The sequence below is a fragment of the Podarcis gaigeae genome (assembly GCF_964106915.1).
Source record: "Podarcis gaigeae genome assembly, chromosome: 17".
NCBI lineage: Eukaryota > Metazoa > Chordata > Lepidosauria > Squamata > Lacertidae > Podarcis > Podarcis gaigeae.
In genome coordinates, this window is record NC_139694.1 from 27,612,887 (window position 1) to 27,628,939 (window position 16,053).

The 16,053-nt window shown below is 44.7% G+C and overlaps 1 long non-coding RNA gene across 1 annotated transcript in view; it reads right to left on the reverse strand.

Moving 5' to 3' along the window:
• Positions 1-14,668, reverse strand: part of LOC310835347 — a 277,237-nt gene extending 262,569 nt beyond the window's left edge. Inside the window, exon 1 of the long non-coding RNA XR_014559580.1 lies at positions 14,610-14,668. This is a non-coding gene — a long non-coding RNA (uncharacterized lncRNA). The remainder of the gene's footprint in view (positions 1-14,609) is intronic.
• Between the last annotated feature and the right edge of the window lie 1,385 nt (positions 14,669-16,053).

Sequence of the window (16,053 nt, forward strand, 5' to 3'; positions counted from 1 at the left end):
GACAGCACAACAGTGATGTCCCCATGAACACTCCCCATCCTCTGCCATTTTGGGAAAGACCACATCAGGCTGCAGAAATAGAAGATAGCAATCATGGCTGGTATTCACTGGTAGCCTTGAATTTGTCTGTCCCTCTTTCAAAGGCAGTCAAGTTGGTGGCTGTTGTTGGTTTTTGTGGGAGCAGAGTCCCCAGTAGAATTCTGCACTGTGTGGGAAAGTCCTCTGGCCCAAATCTTCCAATGTTTAGCTTTATTCAATGGCTCCCAGTTCCAGCATTATAAGATATTTTTTTTTCTCTATCCAGTTTCTCAATTGCCATGTCTAATTCAGTACATCTCAGTCATATCCCCTCTCTTCCACTTTTTATTGTAGCTAAAGGTAAAGGGACCCCTGACTGTTAGGTCCAGTAGCGAACAACTCTGGGGTTTCAGCGCTCATCTTGCTTTACTGGCTGAGGGAGCCGTCGTTTGTCCGCAGACAGTTTTTCCGGGTCATGTGGCCAGCATGACTAAGCCGCTTCTGGCGAAACCAGAGCAGCGCACAGAAACACCGTTTACCTTCCCGCCACAGTGGTACCTATTTATCTACTTGCACTTTGATGTGCTTTCGAACCGCTAGGTTGGCAGGAGCTGGGACCGAGCAATGGGAGCTCACCTCGTCACAGGGATTCAAACTGCCGACCTTCTGAGCAGGAAGCCCTAGGCTCTGTGGTTTAGACCACAGTGCCACCCATGTCTCTTATTGTAGCTAATAAGGTCCAAATGTAAGGTGTTCTCATCGGAGAGGAGGTGATCCATCCCCGCTTGAGGAACACCTGAAGGCAGTTTCAGAACGACTGCTCAACCCTTCCTGCATGTCGGTTCTTTGTTGCATCTTGCCCGAGAGGCATTTGAACACTCACACTTTACCCCTCTCATCCAAATTGCACCAACTCAGCCACTGCCTTTTCGCTGAAGCAAGCATCCCTCTCCCAGATCAATTGCCCACCTGCAGTACTTAGCGGAGACACCAAGCGGTGTCCCTCAGGGTCAAGAAACAGGGTCAAGATGCCGTCCCACTTGTCCAATGGCGGGAAGGATGTCGCCTCCCCTACCAGGCTCAGAAAGGGGCTCCATGTTATTGACAGCACAGCTGCCAGAAGCTCAGCTTGATGCATGGGATCCCACAGGTCGTTGACCTTGACAAGCTGCACAGACTTCTTGCACATCCGAGTGGCCCATCTCCTGCTAGGATGCTCTGACACGGCTATTTTGTTCACCATCGACACAGCTGCTTTGAAGGGGTAAATCTCAATTCCAGCCATCAGAACCGATCAGGGAGATGCCCCCCCCCGCCCTATTTTCTCACGCGCCTCATCTTTTTCCATTTCAATGTTCTACGCAGCTCTTTCAGGAGCCAATTTTACCCTCTCTGAAAGCGCCCTCTAATTTCCTACAAGCAATTACTGCAATCTGCATAAAGAAATTAAGCATGCAGATGCAAATTAACATGTGCATTTGCTGTCATTGTGTGTGTGTGTGTGTGTGCACGCGTGCACGCATGCACACACGTGAATCTCTCCAAGTGTTTCTGGTTACAGGAGGGGCAGTTTCTGAAATTAAGAGCAGATGCAGGACAAAGTTGCAATCCTGCAGGAAACCAGATATTTTTAATATATATATATGACATTTCCTCATTTTACTAAAATGTTTTGCGAAGAGAATCTCCATATAAAAAGACAGCTGTTTATCTTCAAATTGTAGATATTGGGGTGTGTGCTAAGAGGCAGAGAGACCCTTACTCTCCAGCACAGCTACTGAGTAGTATAAAGAGACAGGTACCCAACATTTTTGCTTTTAGCTGTATTCTGCATTACTAATTTTCCTTGGCACGTCTGCCGGTTCATGGTCAAACCTCATGACAGTGTCATCAAAGCCTCTGAATGTGATGACTTCTGAAAACTTCCACCTGTGCTCTAGAAGTTGAAAGTCAGCCCTCAAATCTTCAGCAGATATGGAAGGGACTGGAGGTGTGGGGATTAATAGGCTGTCTGAATCATTGCAATCCATTACAAGGAACTGGCAGCAGGTAAGTAGAAAGACCTCTTTCTGAGACCTAGAAGTCTAGGCTTGATGGACCCATGGTCTGTCTCTGTAGGTGGTTTTCTGCCAGTGTTGTTGTTGCATTAACTGTGGAGTGGAGATGGCAACCCTATTGGCTTCCCTGGAAAGAGCCATGAGTCTGGATATAAAGCAACAGAAAAGAGCATGTCTGTGTAATAGGAGAGAAAGGCCTTTTTAGTGGTGGTCCCTGATTAAGAAAAGTTCTCCGCAGTGAGGCCCACCCAGGTGTGATTTTCTCACTTGGTCAAACATGTGCTGTTGTTTTAAAAAACTCCTAGTTTTTTCACAGCTTGATTTCGTCTCATCCATCTCCGCTGACAGTGTTGGGGTGCTCTTTCAGAGGACAACGCTTTCACATTTCCAACTGCTTTCCATATTTTTGATTCTTTTTTAGCCATCTTGGAACGTGCTTGAAGGATGGGGCACAAATCTCTGTAATACACAAAGAGGAGACAGATGGGAGGGTGTTGCGTGGTTCAGAGGGATGGTGCTGTCGTGCCCTGGTGCGTAGAAGCCATGAGGTTGCTGGGGGAGAATAATAATGGGAGAGCGGGCCCATTGATCCGTGATGGGGCAATCTCAAATCTGGAGCAACCTCCACCTGTATCGCGTTGTCGCCTGAAGCACTTTGGACAATCTGCTATTCATTTTGTAATGAATTCATTGTACCAGCATTCGAAGAGATTTAATCAAATGAATGGTCAGATTTTTCATGTGAGTGTGTTACTGTTGATACAAGAAAACTCAAGAAAGTGGGGGAAACGCACACCATGTTTGCAAAGACAATGCAACATGCAGCTATATTGACGTTTTGCAGCACTCTGGGTGTGGAGAGAACCTGCCTTTCTCCACCTTCATGTTTTTTCCTCTGTTTACATGTCAAGGACTTCCCCGCTCTTTTTAAAAAGAACAACAACATTGTGCAGATCAGGGAACAGATGTTTTCGCAGCTCTGTATTTGCTCCAAGTATTTACTGAACTGTCAGGGTACAGAGGAGGGGGGGGGGTGTGAGGAGTCCGCCACCATCTCAACACATCGGAGTTCTCTTACTCTGCGGTGTAAACGCGATGCGCCGCTGTGGCACAAGATGCTCCTGAAATGGTCCGTCTTTTGCGATGTCAAACCCTGCCAAACCACCAGCCACCAGAAGTGGCTTCAAAACAGGTTGCCCCGAAACAGCACCAGTTAAAAGCAGGATGGCTTTCTTTTCTTTGCAAAAAGAAAAGCAGCAGCAATTTTGCGAGGAAGCAGAGCAAACTTCTTCCAGTGTCCGTCTCAGACTAGAAGCTCACAGGAGGGGCTTACCACTTTGCTCCCTTCATTTAAATAATTAGGGGCCCACCGGCAGACAGGAACCCCCCAGGTTGCTAAAAGACACGTATGGGAATAACATGTTTAACTAGACGGCGCGGCAGTCGCGGCAGTTCCTTGTAAACCAGATGCTATAAAACCCTTTCCAAAGGAGTTATTTCCTTACAGCCTTGCGAGACGGGGCTTTGGTTTTATGCATGGCAATAACACTTTAATCTTGAGCAGTGCAGCCTCGATTACCCTTTTAACCTGCCTCCCACAATGCAATTATTAATAAATGATTTACTTTTCATTAGCCTCTTGAAGATTTCCAGTGGCCAGCATGGTTGCATTTGGAGCTCCAAAACTGATCTTCAGAAAAGCTGTGTCCCATTTCTCCAGCTGCAAGAAGAAATCTGCTTTCCACACAGGGCTGTTGGGAAGACAGCATATTAAAGAACTCTGGCCATATTTATTACCTTTGCAACTCACACTTTCCTCAAGAATAGCAAGTGGGTGTGAATGGGAGTTCCCACTTCATCCTCACAATGACCCTATTGTTGCAGGAATTTATGTATAGGTTTGGGGGGGTTGCCCCTCCGGCAGATATCATGCACATGCAGCCCACTACCAAAACCAGCACAATCACTTTTGTGACTTTTGTGATTTGTCCCCACAAAATACTTGGTCACAGTTTCTTTCTATCTATTCAAAGGCTTCTCTGCTGCACGATACCAAATGTAAGAATTCACTGATAAATGTATTTACGTACTGGCTCACTGGAAAACTTCAGAAATTCATATAGACATGTGAGCTCAGCTATTCAGCAGCCCCTCTGCCTGAGTGGTAATTCCTGGCATCCTGATACCTGAATGCCAGACAGGTAGCCATTCCAGAAATAACAAACCCAGATGAAGACAAAAGGATGCGATTATCTTGGCTGGGAAACAGGGAAACGTAAATATCTCTTTTGTTACACTTGATGGGTGTTTGGTGGAGGGCAAGGAGAACCATGGGGCGGGGTCCAGGATGCTCAGATTACTGCCACCAGACCTCCCCTTTCATGATGTAACCTTGATGTAGTTTGGAGGGGTGTAACATGGGGATTAGCAGCTAATAAAAGTTTGGGTGCTTTTTTGTTTGGGGCTTCCATCTTGTTCCACCTTGAGGCAGGTGGGAGTCCTGTCACAACAGTCTTCAATAAAGACCAAGCCTCCTGGCTGCTGTTTTGCTCTGGTATTCCTGGCTGGTGTCCTTGTTTTTTGTCCAAGGGAGCCCTCAGATTTCTCCGTTAACACTATGAAGTTGGCAAGGCTCTGAGACATTATTTAACAGATCACACAGAGAGCTTTATAGGTGTGGGGGGGATTTGAACCCAGATATTCCCATTTCCTCAAGACACTCTGCTTCGATCTCTGCACCTCTTGAGCATATATACCAGGTGGCAACCCTAACTTGTCACACACAATACCCAAAACGACTCTGTTGTCCTCCTCCTCCATTGTACTCCAGAACAAGAAGATGACAGTATCAACAACGACAAAGAAAGTCTACAACTATCCCTCTAGCCTGGACAAGATGTGTCCTTTAAGCCTTATGGCTTTATTATAACCCCACACCACCAAGACTATTATTGTTCATGAATGAAATTTCGCCCCACATGGTCTGTGGAAACAGCCTTTCACAGAGCTGTTTATGAAAGACAACAAAACAATAAAAATAAAAACACAACCAGCCTGGAATTGTATGGCTCGGCCAAAGGAAAGGGGTTTTTTTGTTTTGTTTTGTTTCCTTTTTTTTGCACAGAGGGATTAATTTGATGTATTAGAAAGAAAGAAGTTGAACAAACGAGAGTTTTGTTGCTGGTGGTAGTAGTTTAATGACTTCCCCCTTTCGGCGCTCTTTGATAGCTTTCTCATAGCTTTCTTCCTGGGCCCATTTTTGCGACACGGTAGCTTTGGCCCGGTGCCAGCCTGACAATCAATACCTCTTGAGACGCTTCTCCTCTGCCAGAGATTATTTCTCGGGCTTCTTTGTTTTATAGGTGGGTTGGTGGGTGAGCCAGGGCAGGGAAAGGGGGGTGATTTCTAAACCGAAACAGGATGTCCTGCTGCTGTCTCAGACTCTGAAAGGCTCCGTTTCATCGCCTGCCCTGGCGACGCAAGATGGCTTAAGTTAATCCAGGAGGACTTAGGCGGCTGCAGGATTTTTCTCGGGCTCTTGCTTTACGATTTGGAAAGCTCAGAGGGATGCCGCCTGAGCAGGCAAGACAGAGGAGCGGATTCGTATAAAGGACTAGGAAGCCAGAGGGGAAAGGATCATGTTTTAACATGCTGTTTGCTTGGCACTATAAATCAGCTCTGGGTTTCCCTTGCAAATAATAGACCCCTCAGCCACCTCCATCTCCACAAACACTGAAACCAATAATAATAATAATAATAATAATAATAATAATAATAATAATAATAATTTATTTATACTCCGCCCTCCCCTACCAGAGCCAGGCTCAGGGCGGCTAACACCAGTAAAATTACAATAAAAACATAATAGGGGAGGGAACTTTTTTTAAAAAAAAATACAGGTTAAAAATACAATTTAAAATGCAGCCTCATTTTAATAATAGCCCATAGATCAAAACCATAAGGGGAGGGAGACATAAGGGTCAGACGGAGTCCAAACCAAAGGCCAGGTGGAACAGCTCTGTCTTGCAGGCCCTGCGGAAAGATGTCAAGTCCTGCAGGGCCCTGGTCTCTTGTGACAGAGCGTTCCACCCAGTCAGGGCCAGTACTGAAAAGGCCCTGGCCCTAGTTGAGACCAATCTAACCACCTTGCGACTTGGGACCTCCAAAATGTTGTCATTTGTGGACCTTAAGGTCCTCTGCAGGGCATACCAGGGGAGGCAGTCTCGTAGCTACGTGGGTCCTAATATATCTGTTCTGAGAGTGCTAGAAGTCGCAACATACATGCATGTTAAGATCACTGTTGGGCTGCTCTACCCTGGCTCGCCAGAGTCTTAAAAATATCAGGGTTTGGAGAGCACTCCACTGTAACACATCAATCCTGCAGGAATCCCTTTGCACATTGTCAACAGTCACAACCATCAACTACAGAGGTACAGGGTTGTAGATGCAAAACTTAAAAATCACAAAAGCTCATGCAAGTGGCCCGCAAACACACACACACACACACACACACACACAGACAGACAGACACAGCAGAGAGTAGGTTGTTATGATGCCCCATATTCTTTGTTTTGGAAAGATTTATTTAGGCCCATTGCAACATTCTTTTGCACAACTTGGCATGCACACAATTTCATAATAAACACAAATGCACACTGGTTAAAAACTTCCTTCATGAACTTGTGAGTGTAGGGTGACTGCCACACCATACATTTAAAAGCACATGGCTTTCCCCCCAAAGAATCATGGGGAAGGCAGTTTATTCCTCAAAGAGCTACAATTCTTAGCACACTATTTCTGATGCAAAACGCCTTAGATGCACACAGGTGTCACTGAAGCCAAGACCCCTGGCTAGATCAGACCAAAGTCCAGCATCTTGCACCCCACAGGGCTCAGCTCAGTGAGAACCAGTGAATGTCTGCAGCTTCAAGCTGTGTGTAAATTTATTTTGTCTCTCCTCCCCATACAGACAGTAGCTGGGAGCAGGCACCTACTGTACCATCACGAGGAGAAGAATTTGATCCAATGCTGAATTCAACTTCATGGCATACAAAAGCAGGGGATGCTTGAGAAATTGGATCTTTGTGATTTTTTATATGCAATAGCCTGACCTACATGCCTCAGGCTGGGTGGATCAGAACTTAGGTATCTACTGGATTTCATAGTTCTCTGAATGCTACGACACACTCCAGCTGCTTGAATGTATCAAAAGATGCATTTAAATACCGTATTTTTGCTCTATAAGACTCACTTTTTCCCTCCTAAAAAGTAAGGGGAAATGTGTGTGCGTCTTATGGAGCGAATGCAGGCTGCGCAGCTATCCCAGAAGCCAGAACAGCAAGAGGGATTGCTGCTTTCGCTGAGCAGTGATCCGTCTTGCTGTTCTGGCTTCTGAGATTCAGAATATTTTTTTTCTTATTTTCCTCCTCCGAAAACTAGGTGCGTCTTGTGATCTGGTGCATCTTATAGAGCGAAAAATACGGTATGTACTTCACACAGCAGGCTTTTCCCCATGTAAATACATTAAAGTAGCATTTTGAGATGAATTTAACAAAACACTATAGATATAAAGTAGCATTTTGAGATGAATTTAACAAAACACTATAGATATATTCCAATTAATACAGAAAGCAAAGGGGACAGATTTAATAAAATCAATCAATCATGGAATGTAGCGCAGACCAAAAATAGAATTGCTCATCCCTAATAGGGAAAGTCACTTGTTCAAGAAATGATCTTGCTATGTCAAAAACAAACACACTTTGTGAGATATGGTCACCAGCCCTGCAGGCTATTTTAAAATGTCACAGGCAGATTAATACAAATCAGAGCAATTTGCTCACTTCACTTGTCAGTTAATTAAGACAAACTTGGTTACAGATTAGCATCTTGATTAAAGATAACTGGATATAATACAGGTTTGGCAGGCAGATCACAGCACCTTTGCCCAAAAGCTTAATACATGATACCTGGAATTGTCAAGACGGTTAAAAATAAAACAAAACTGGTCAACTCTGCAGCTTTGGAACTATGAAACCGCTGAAATGTTTCTGTTTCCTGCACATGCCTGTTTCCATTGTGGTGAAGCACCTGTTGTGCAGTCAGAATGAACTTCATCTCCAATTTAAAATATTTTTCCTCCTTCATTTAAAACACATGGGTAGGGTACATCTTGTCATAGATGTCTTTCTCCGTGCCTTGCCCTGATTTTTTTTTTTTTAAGTGGCCATGGAAATTGGGATGGAGTCAACATGAGTTGACTCTACTAATTCAACACAGAATCATAGAGTTGTAAAGTTGGAAGGGACCCTGGGGGTCATCTAGTCCAACGCCCTGCAATACAGGATTCTCAGCTAAAGCATCCATGGCAGATGGCCATCCAACCTCTGCTTAAAACCCACCAAGGAAGGAGAGTCCACCACCTCTTGTGAGAGTCTCTTCCACTGTTGAGTGGCTTTTACCACCAGAAAGTTCTTCCTGATGTTTAGTTGGAATATCCTTCCTTGTAACTTGAAGCCGTTGGTTTGAGTCCTATCCCCCAGAGCAGGAGAAAACAAGCTTGCTCCCTCTTCCATGTGATAGCCCTCGAGATATTTGAAGATGGCTCCCATATATCCTCTCAGTCTTTTCTTTACCAGATTTTTGTTGTTGTTGTTGTTGTTTAGTCGTGTCCGACTCTTCGTGACCACATGGACCAGAGCACGCCAGGCACTCCTGTCTTCCACTGCCTCCTGCAGTTTGGTCAAACTCATGTTCGTAGCTTTGAGAACACTGTCCAACCATCTCGTCCTCTGTCATCCCCTTCTCCTTGTGCCCTCCATCTTTCCCAACATCAGGGTCTTTTCCAGGGAGTCTTCTCTTCTCATGACGTGGCCAAAGTATTGGAGCCTCAGCTTCAGGATCTGTCCTTCCAGTGAGCACTCAGGGCTGATTTCCTTCAGAATGGATAGGTTTGATCTTCTTGCTATCCATGGGACTCTCAAGAGTCTCCTCCAGCACCATAATTCAAAAGCATCCATTCTTTGGTGATCAGCCTTCTTTATGGTCCAGCTCTCACTTACCCAATTCCTTCATCAATTCCTCCTAAGGTTTCAAGACCCATGATCATCTAGGCTGCCCTCCTCTGCACAAGTTCCAGCTTGCCAATAACCTTAAATTGTGGTGCCCGGAACTACGGTAGATACAGTATTGCAGGTGTGGTGTGACCAAGAAAGAATAGAGCTATATTTCCCTCAGTCGGGACACTAGACTTCTGTTGATGCAGCCTAGAATAGCGTTAGCTCTTTTTTTGCTGCTGCATCATCCTGTTGACTCATGTTCAGTTTGTGGTCTACTAAGACTCCTAGATCCTTTTCAAATGTACTGCTAGTAAGCCAGGTGTTCTTCCCCACCTTACATATGTGCATCTGGTTCTTCCTACCTAAGTGTAGAACCTGACATATGTCCCTATTGAAACCCATTTTGTTAGCTTTGGCCCAGTTCGGTGTAGTGGTTAAGAGCGGTAGTCTCGTAATCTGGGTAACCGGGTTCGCATCTCCGCTCCTCCACATGCAGCTGCTGGGTGACCTTGGGCCAGTCACGCTTCTTTGAAGTCTCTCAGCCCCACTCACCTCACAGAGTGTTTGTTGTGGGGGAGGAAGGGAAAGGAGAATGTTAGCCGCTTTGAGACTCCTTAAAGGGAGTGAAAGGCGGGATATCAAATCCAAACTCCTCCTCCTCCTCTTCTTCTTCTTCTTCTTCTTCTTCTTCTTCTTCTTCTTCTTCTTCTTCTTCTTCTCCAATCTGTTAAGGTCATCTGGAATCCCAGTTCTGTCTTCTGAGACATTAGCTACTCCATCTTGGTGACATTTGCAAATTTGATCAGCATCCCTTCGAATCTGCTAATGCTGGTTGGTGACACTTTATAGGGATGGGCAGACTTCAGGTTTTCAGGATCTACTTATTATTTTTTAACAAGACTCCACCAACCAGTATCAGATGCCAAATAGCAGTGGTGGTATCGGAGAACAGGATCAGCATACTCTTTGCATTCAGAAACAGGGTGCCTCTTTGTGGAGACTTAGACCAGGAAATTGTTTTCACTGATGGAGCTAAGTGCATAGTTCTGTTGCTCGAAAACCCATTCCTGAGTTTCTCCCCAAGCCATTCTGATCTCTTAATTTAGTACCTGATGGTGGGCTTTCCTAGGGCATCTGGTTGGCTACAGTGGGCCATAGGATACTATAATAGATAGACCTTTTGTCTGAACCACAAGAGCTCATCACATGATCTTCCTAGCCATGAATGATCACGACTATTTCCTAGTGAAATGGCCCCCAAACGTTTTTGCCCATGGAGCACTTGAAAATTGCCAAGGCCCTTGATGAACCACTTAATGGTTTGTTTGTTTTTGGCCTGTTGTAGCAATTGCGGTGCATTGTACTAGTGGTTGTGTGGCTTCTAATTGTATTTTATTGGTTTATTTCTTACGTGACATTTTATTGTATTACAATTTAAGTTCCGTAGAGTTCATGTGGCATGTGTTCTTCAGAAACACACCATGGACCTCCTGGATGAAGCTCACAGACCACTGGTGGTCCACAAACCACAGCTTAGGAACCCTGTCTCCTGCCATTAAACAATTTCAGACTTGATCTAAGGTCTTAGAAGAACCCACTCTTTCTCTCATGGACTGTGCAGATTGAACAAAGTGTTCTCCCTGTGCTGAGTAAAAAAAACCCCACCCCAATGTGTTCCCAAGAAAGGGGTACAATCAAAACCAAGAAATAAATATTTTCTGTGTTAGCACTGTCGACTGAGAAGCCAAAAAGCCACCGATATATTTCTAGAATATTCAGTCCGCATGCAATACCAGAATGCGAACTCCAGACTTTACACAAGGGATTAAAAATACTGATTCAACAACTTTGGTAACTATCCTCTAGCAGTTGCCTAAATCAGAGGCAGATGAAAAGCCAAAATTAAATGCATTTTCTCCCCGTTAATCAGATAAGATGCCTTTGATCCTTTGAAACACGTGTCGAGACAACAGTTAATAGATTCCAGCAGATTACACAATTACATTCCAAGATTACCACTGTCTCCAAGCAGTGCCCAAGGATGTATTCAACTGCCATGGAGTTATGGGGGGGGCGGGAATGAAGGCTTTCTGGGGACTTAAGTGGAAATGCTGTTGTATCCCAAAGGCTGCATCTAATATAAGGAGGAAATGAGCTCTGCTGTCCCAAAGCTGAATGCAAATGGTATTATTTCTGCCTCCCGCTGAATTTCTATTGGGCTTTTGAAACCAGTGCTTTGACCACAACTATGCTGTTTAGGTTACCTGTGCTAATTTGCAGTACAGTGGTACCTCAGGTTACACTCGCTTCAGGTTACATACGCTTCAGGTTACACACTCCGCTAACCCAGAAATATTACCTCGGGTTAAGAACTTTGATTCAGGATAAGAACAGAAATCAGGCTCCGGCGGCGCAGAAGCAGCAAGAGGCCTCATTAGCTAAAGTGGTGCTTCAGGTTAAGAACAGTTTCAGGTTAAGAACATACCTCCGAAACGAATTAAGTACTTAACCTGAGGTACCACTGTACATGTTTTGCAATCTGTTGTCTCCTGCTCCGAATGCAACAGATTGCAAAACTGTGGCACTGGTACAGTGCCGGATTTGCGTATAAGCTAAACAAGCTCTAGCTTAGGGCCCCACTCTCTTGGGGGCCCAAAAAAATTTAAAGGAAAAAACCCCTGGATGTACATTTCCAAAATAGAAGATAAAAAACAAATAAAATAAAACCTACATACAGCAACAGTGTTTTGTGTTGTGTAGGCTCCTATGATGTAAGTCACGGGCCCCGCCTGCTAGCCTGCTCCCTAAAATATCACTGGTTTGCTCCTTTCTATATATAGGGTGCCTACATTCTGCATGGACTGGTTGCATGGCAACATGTGCAAATGGCTTTAGATACCTATGAGGTCCATAAATTACCAGATAGCACATATACAATACAAAAAATTAAAAGACGCCTGCTTCTTGGGAGAAAAGCGATGACAAACCTAGACAGCATTTTAAAAAGCAGAGACATCACCTTGCCAAAAATGGTCCGTATAGTTAAAGCTATGGTTTTCCCAGTAGTGATGTATGGAAGTGAGAGCTGGACCATAAAGAAGGCTGACCGCCGAAGAATTGATGCTTTTAAATTATGGTGCTGGGGGAGACTCTTGAGAGTCCCATGGACTGCAAGAAGATCAAACCTATTCATTCTTAAGGAAATCAGCCCTGAGTGCGCACTGGAAGGACAGATCCTGAAGCTGAGACTCCAGTACTTTGGCCACCTCATGAGAAGAGAAGACTCCCTGGAAAAGACCCTGATGTTGGGAAAGATGGAGGGCGCAAAGAGAAGGGGACGACAGAGGACGAGATGGTTGGACAGTGTTCTCAAAGCTACCAGCATGAGTTTGACCAAACTGCGGGAGGCAGTGGAAGACAGGAGTGCCTGGCGTGCTCTGGTCCATGGGGTCATGAAGAGTCAGACACGACTAAATGACTAAACAACAACAACAAAGACCTTGGTTAGCCTGTCCAAATAGTTTAATATATAGTTGTATGTCTTTGACCTATATTATTTATTTTCATGCAAATAAAAATGAATGGGACTGAATTTTCTGACTGTTGCTCCTACACAGTGCACAATTTAATCAAACCTCAACTCGGCCTCCTGTTCCAGCCTTCACGACCTTAAAAAGCATGCCCAAATGTGTTTCAGATCTCTATTAATTAGATTCAGCCGTTCAACACGGGGTCTGTCATGTATAATGCGGTGAAGAGGCAAGAGAAATGGTTGAGTGTTGCCATTTGTGGCTGCCTGAGGGACAGTCTCAGAAATCAGATGTGTCCTGTTACAAAACAATATGAAAACAATGTGCAGAAACCATGGGTGGTTGTGCCATTTTAAACAGAAAGGAGAATGGGGTTAATATTTAGGTTCCTTATGAAGCCTTCCATTTTGCTTCCTCCTTTAAGACGTTTGTTAATGGCAATGTGGCTGCAGTTCATCCCCATGAAGAAAACAGAAAGAAGCAAACAAACTCCAAGTCTTTTGGTGGCGGTGAACACACTGGACACTGGATCAAAGGCAGCTGAACGTGGGTGAACTGAACCGACTGAAAATGTGGTGTGGGGAATAAGAATAATAATAATTTCTTTATATCCCACCCATCTGGCTGGGTTGTCACTCTGGTCAGCTTCCAACACATATAAAAATAACAATAATACATCAAACATTAATAGTCACAATCTGATCCAATATAAAAAGTTACAATAACTTTGAAATAAACAGCTTATATCAAATAAAGCAATATTCAACAATCCACTCGAATCCAATGGGAAACAGTAAAATTAAACATCAGCTAATAATAATTAAGCAGTTTACATTTATCGCAATAAAGAATTAGTAATCATATATAATCAATAAGAATAACAGCAGATCACAATGCATGAAATGCTACAGAACATACAAAACCATGTTGTTGTTGTTGTTTAGTCGTTTAGTCGTTTAGTCGTGTCCGACTCTTCGTGAGCCCATGGACCAGAGCACGCCAGGCACTCCTGTCTTCCACTGCCTCCCGCAGTTTGGTCACACTCATGCTGGTACCTTCAAGAACACTATCCAACTATCTCGTCCTCTGACGTCCCCTTCTCCTTGTGCCCTCCATGTTTCCCAGCATCAGGGTCTTTTCCAGGGAGTCTTCTCTTATCGTGAGGTGGCCAAAGTATTGGATCCTCTGCTTTTAAGATGCTGTCTAGGATTGTCATTGCTTTTCTCCCAGAAGCAGGCATCTTTTAATTTCGTGACTGCTATCACCATCTGCAGTGATCACGGAGCCCAAGAAAGTAAAATCTATCACTGCCTCCATTTCTTCCCCTTCTTTTTGCCAGGAGGTGATCGGCCCAGTGGCCATGATCTTCGTTTTTTTGATGTTGAGCTTCAGACCATTTTTACAAAACCATGTAAAAGGATCAAATTGAGAAACAAGGATGCTGTGTGTGTGTGTGTGTGTGTGTGTGTGTGTGTGTGTGTGTGTATGCCTGAACTCGCCTCTTCCCAGTTGCTTTCTCCAGCACAGTAGCCAATGAGTGTACGGCTCCCCTGTTGCACCTCTTAACTCCTGTTCTGAAACCACAGCCTTCACCTTTTCTCTGCCACGCTGGGAGGGGTCAATCTGTAGGAGAGAGGGGCTTCACCATATCCCTGCCTGCAGCGCACTCAGCCACCCAAACTCTCTTCGGCATAATCTCCCCCCAGCGGCGCTTCAGACCTATATTTCAATTTCAAATATCTAAACATAAAGGTTAGAGACTGACTGGGCCAGCCTGGTGTCCACAACATTTGGAATGAGCATCGTACTCTTCCCCTTGCATGCTGACTTTAACACGAGGTGTGATCCTGGTCTGTTTAAACCATACTTCCCTGTTTCCTCTAGAAAGGGTGTGGGGACTAGGGCTTCATGCTAGCTAACTATGGTTTAAGATCCTGCTTAGTGACCTGACGGGACACGGGTGGCGCTGTGGGTTAAACCACAGAGCCTAGGACTTGCCAATCAGAAGGTTGACGGTTCGAATCCCTGTGACGGGGTGAGCTCCTGTTGTGCGGTCCCAGCTCCTGCCAACCTAGCAGTTCGAAAGCATGAAGTGCAAGTAGATAAATATGTACCGCTCCAGCGGGAAGGTAAATGGCGTTTCCATGCGCTGCTCTGTTTCGCCAGAAGCGGTTTAGTCATGCTGGCCACATGACCTGGAAGCTGTACGCCAGCTCCCTCGGCCAATAAAGCGAGATGAGCGCCGCAAGCCCAGAGTTGGCCACGACTGGACCTAATGGTCAGGGGTCCCTTTACCTCTTTAGCGACCCGAAATTTATCCAGAGCTCCCTATTCTGGATGTAACAGGTTTTCTAGTTTAAACAACGAGAACTGAAGCACAGCAGATCTACATTTCAGGAAGAGTCTAGAGCTCTGTAGGAAAGCATCTGCCCTGCATGCAAATGATCCTAGATTTGAGAGGGAGTGAGGGGGGTTGACATAATAAACATAAATGAAAGAATTGAGCTGGCATCATTATGGCCAAAGTGGCCCAAATCTGAGAGATCCAGCTTCTGTGGCACCAGGGGCAGATACCGCTTTTTTGATTATTATACAGTCGTACTTTGGTTTTCGGACAGCTTAGTTCTTGAAAGTTTTGGCTCCCAAATGCCGCAAACCCAGAAGTGACTGTTCTGTTTGTGATCTATTTTTGGAAGCCGAATGTCCAACCGTGCTTCCTTCAGCCCATCAGAAGCCACGCCTTGGTTTCAGAACTTTTTGGAAGTCGAACGGACTTCAGGAACGGATTCCGTCCGACTTCAGAGGCATGACTGTATTATGCATTTTGTGTTTTATTGTTGTCAACTGCCCTGTAATCTTTGGATGAAAGGTGGCGTTTATTTATTTATTTAATCACTAACAACAACAACAACAACAACAATCTCCATCATCAAAAATAAATAGTGTGCCAGCAGTGTGTTAGATTCTATACAAGCACAATAGTGATATGGATGCTGTCAACTCACATTAGATGGTCAGGGCATTGAGGAATTGACAGATACAGAATATCGACCAGATGTTGTCCTGCAAGTGTGTGTGTGTCGAAACTGTTTCTAATCACATCTGCATTGGTTTGAAGTCATTACGATGTGCTATTGTTAAGGCTTGCTGGGTGGTTCTGCTGGAGGAATGGAGCCACCCTGTGATGTGACTGAGATTAATGTTTCATTAATACTTTTCAGATGACTGAAGGCTTCTGAAAGAAATCCTAGAGCGGTGGTAGGTGAGAGTGTGCCGCCACAAAACTGTGAGGATGCCATGAGGAGCAAATAAACAGAACAATGGAAGCTCAATGGGGACTTGCCCACCCAAAGAGAAGGCTGACCCTTGGGTCTATGTCTATCATTCCTT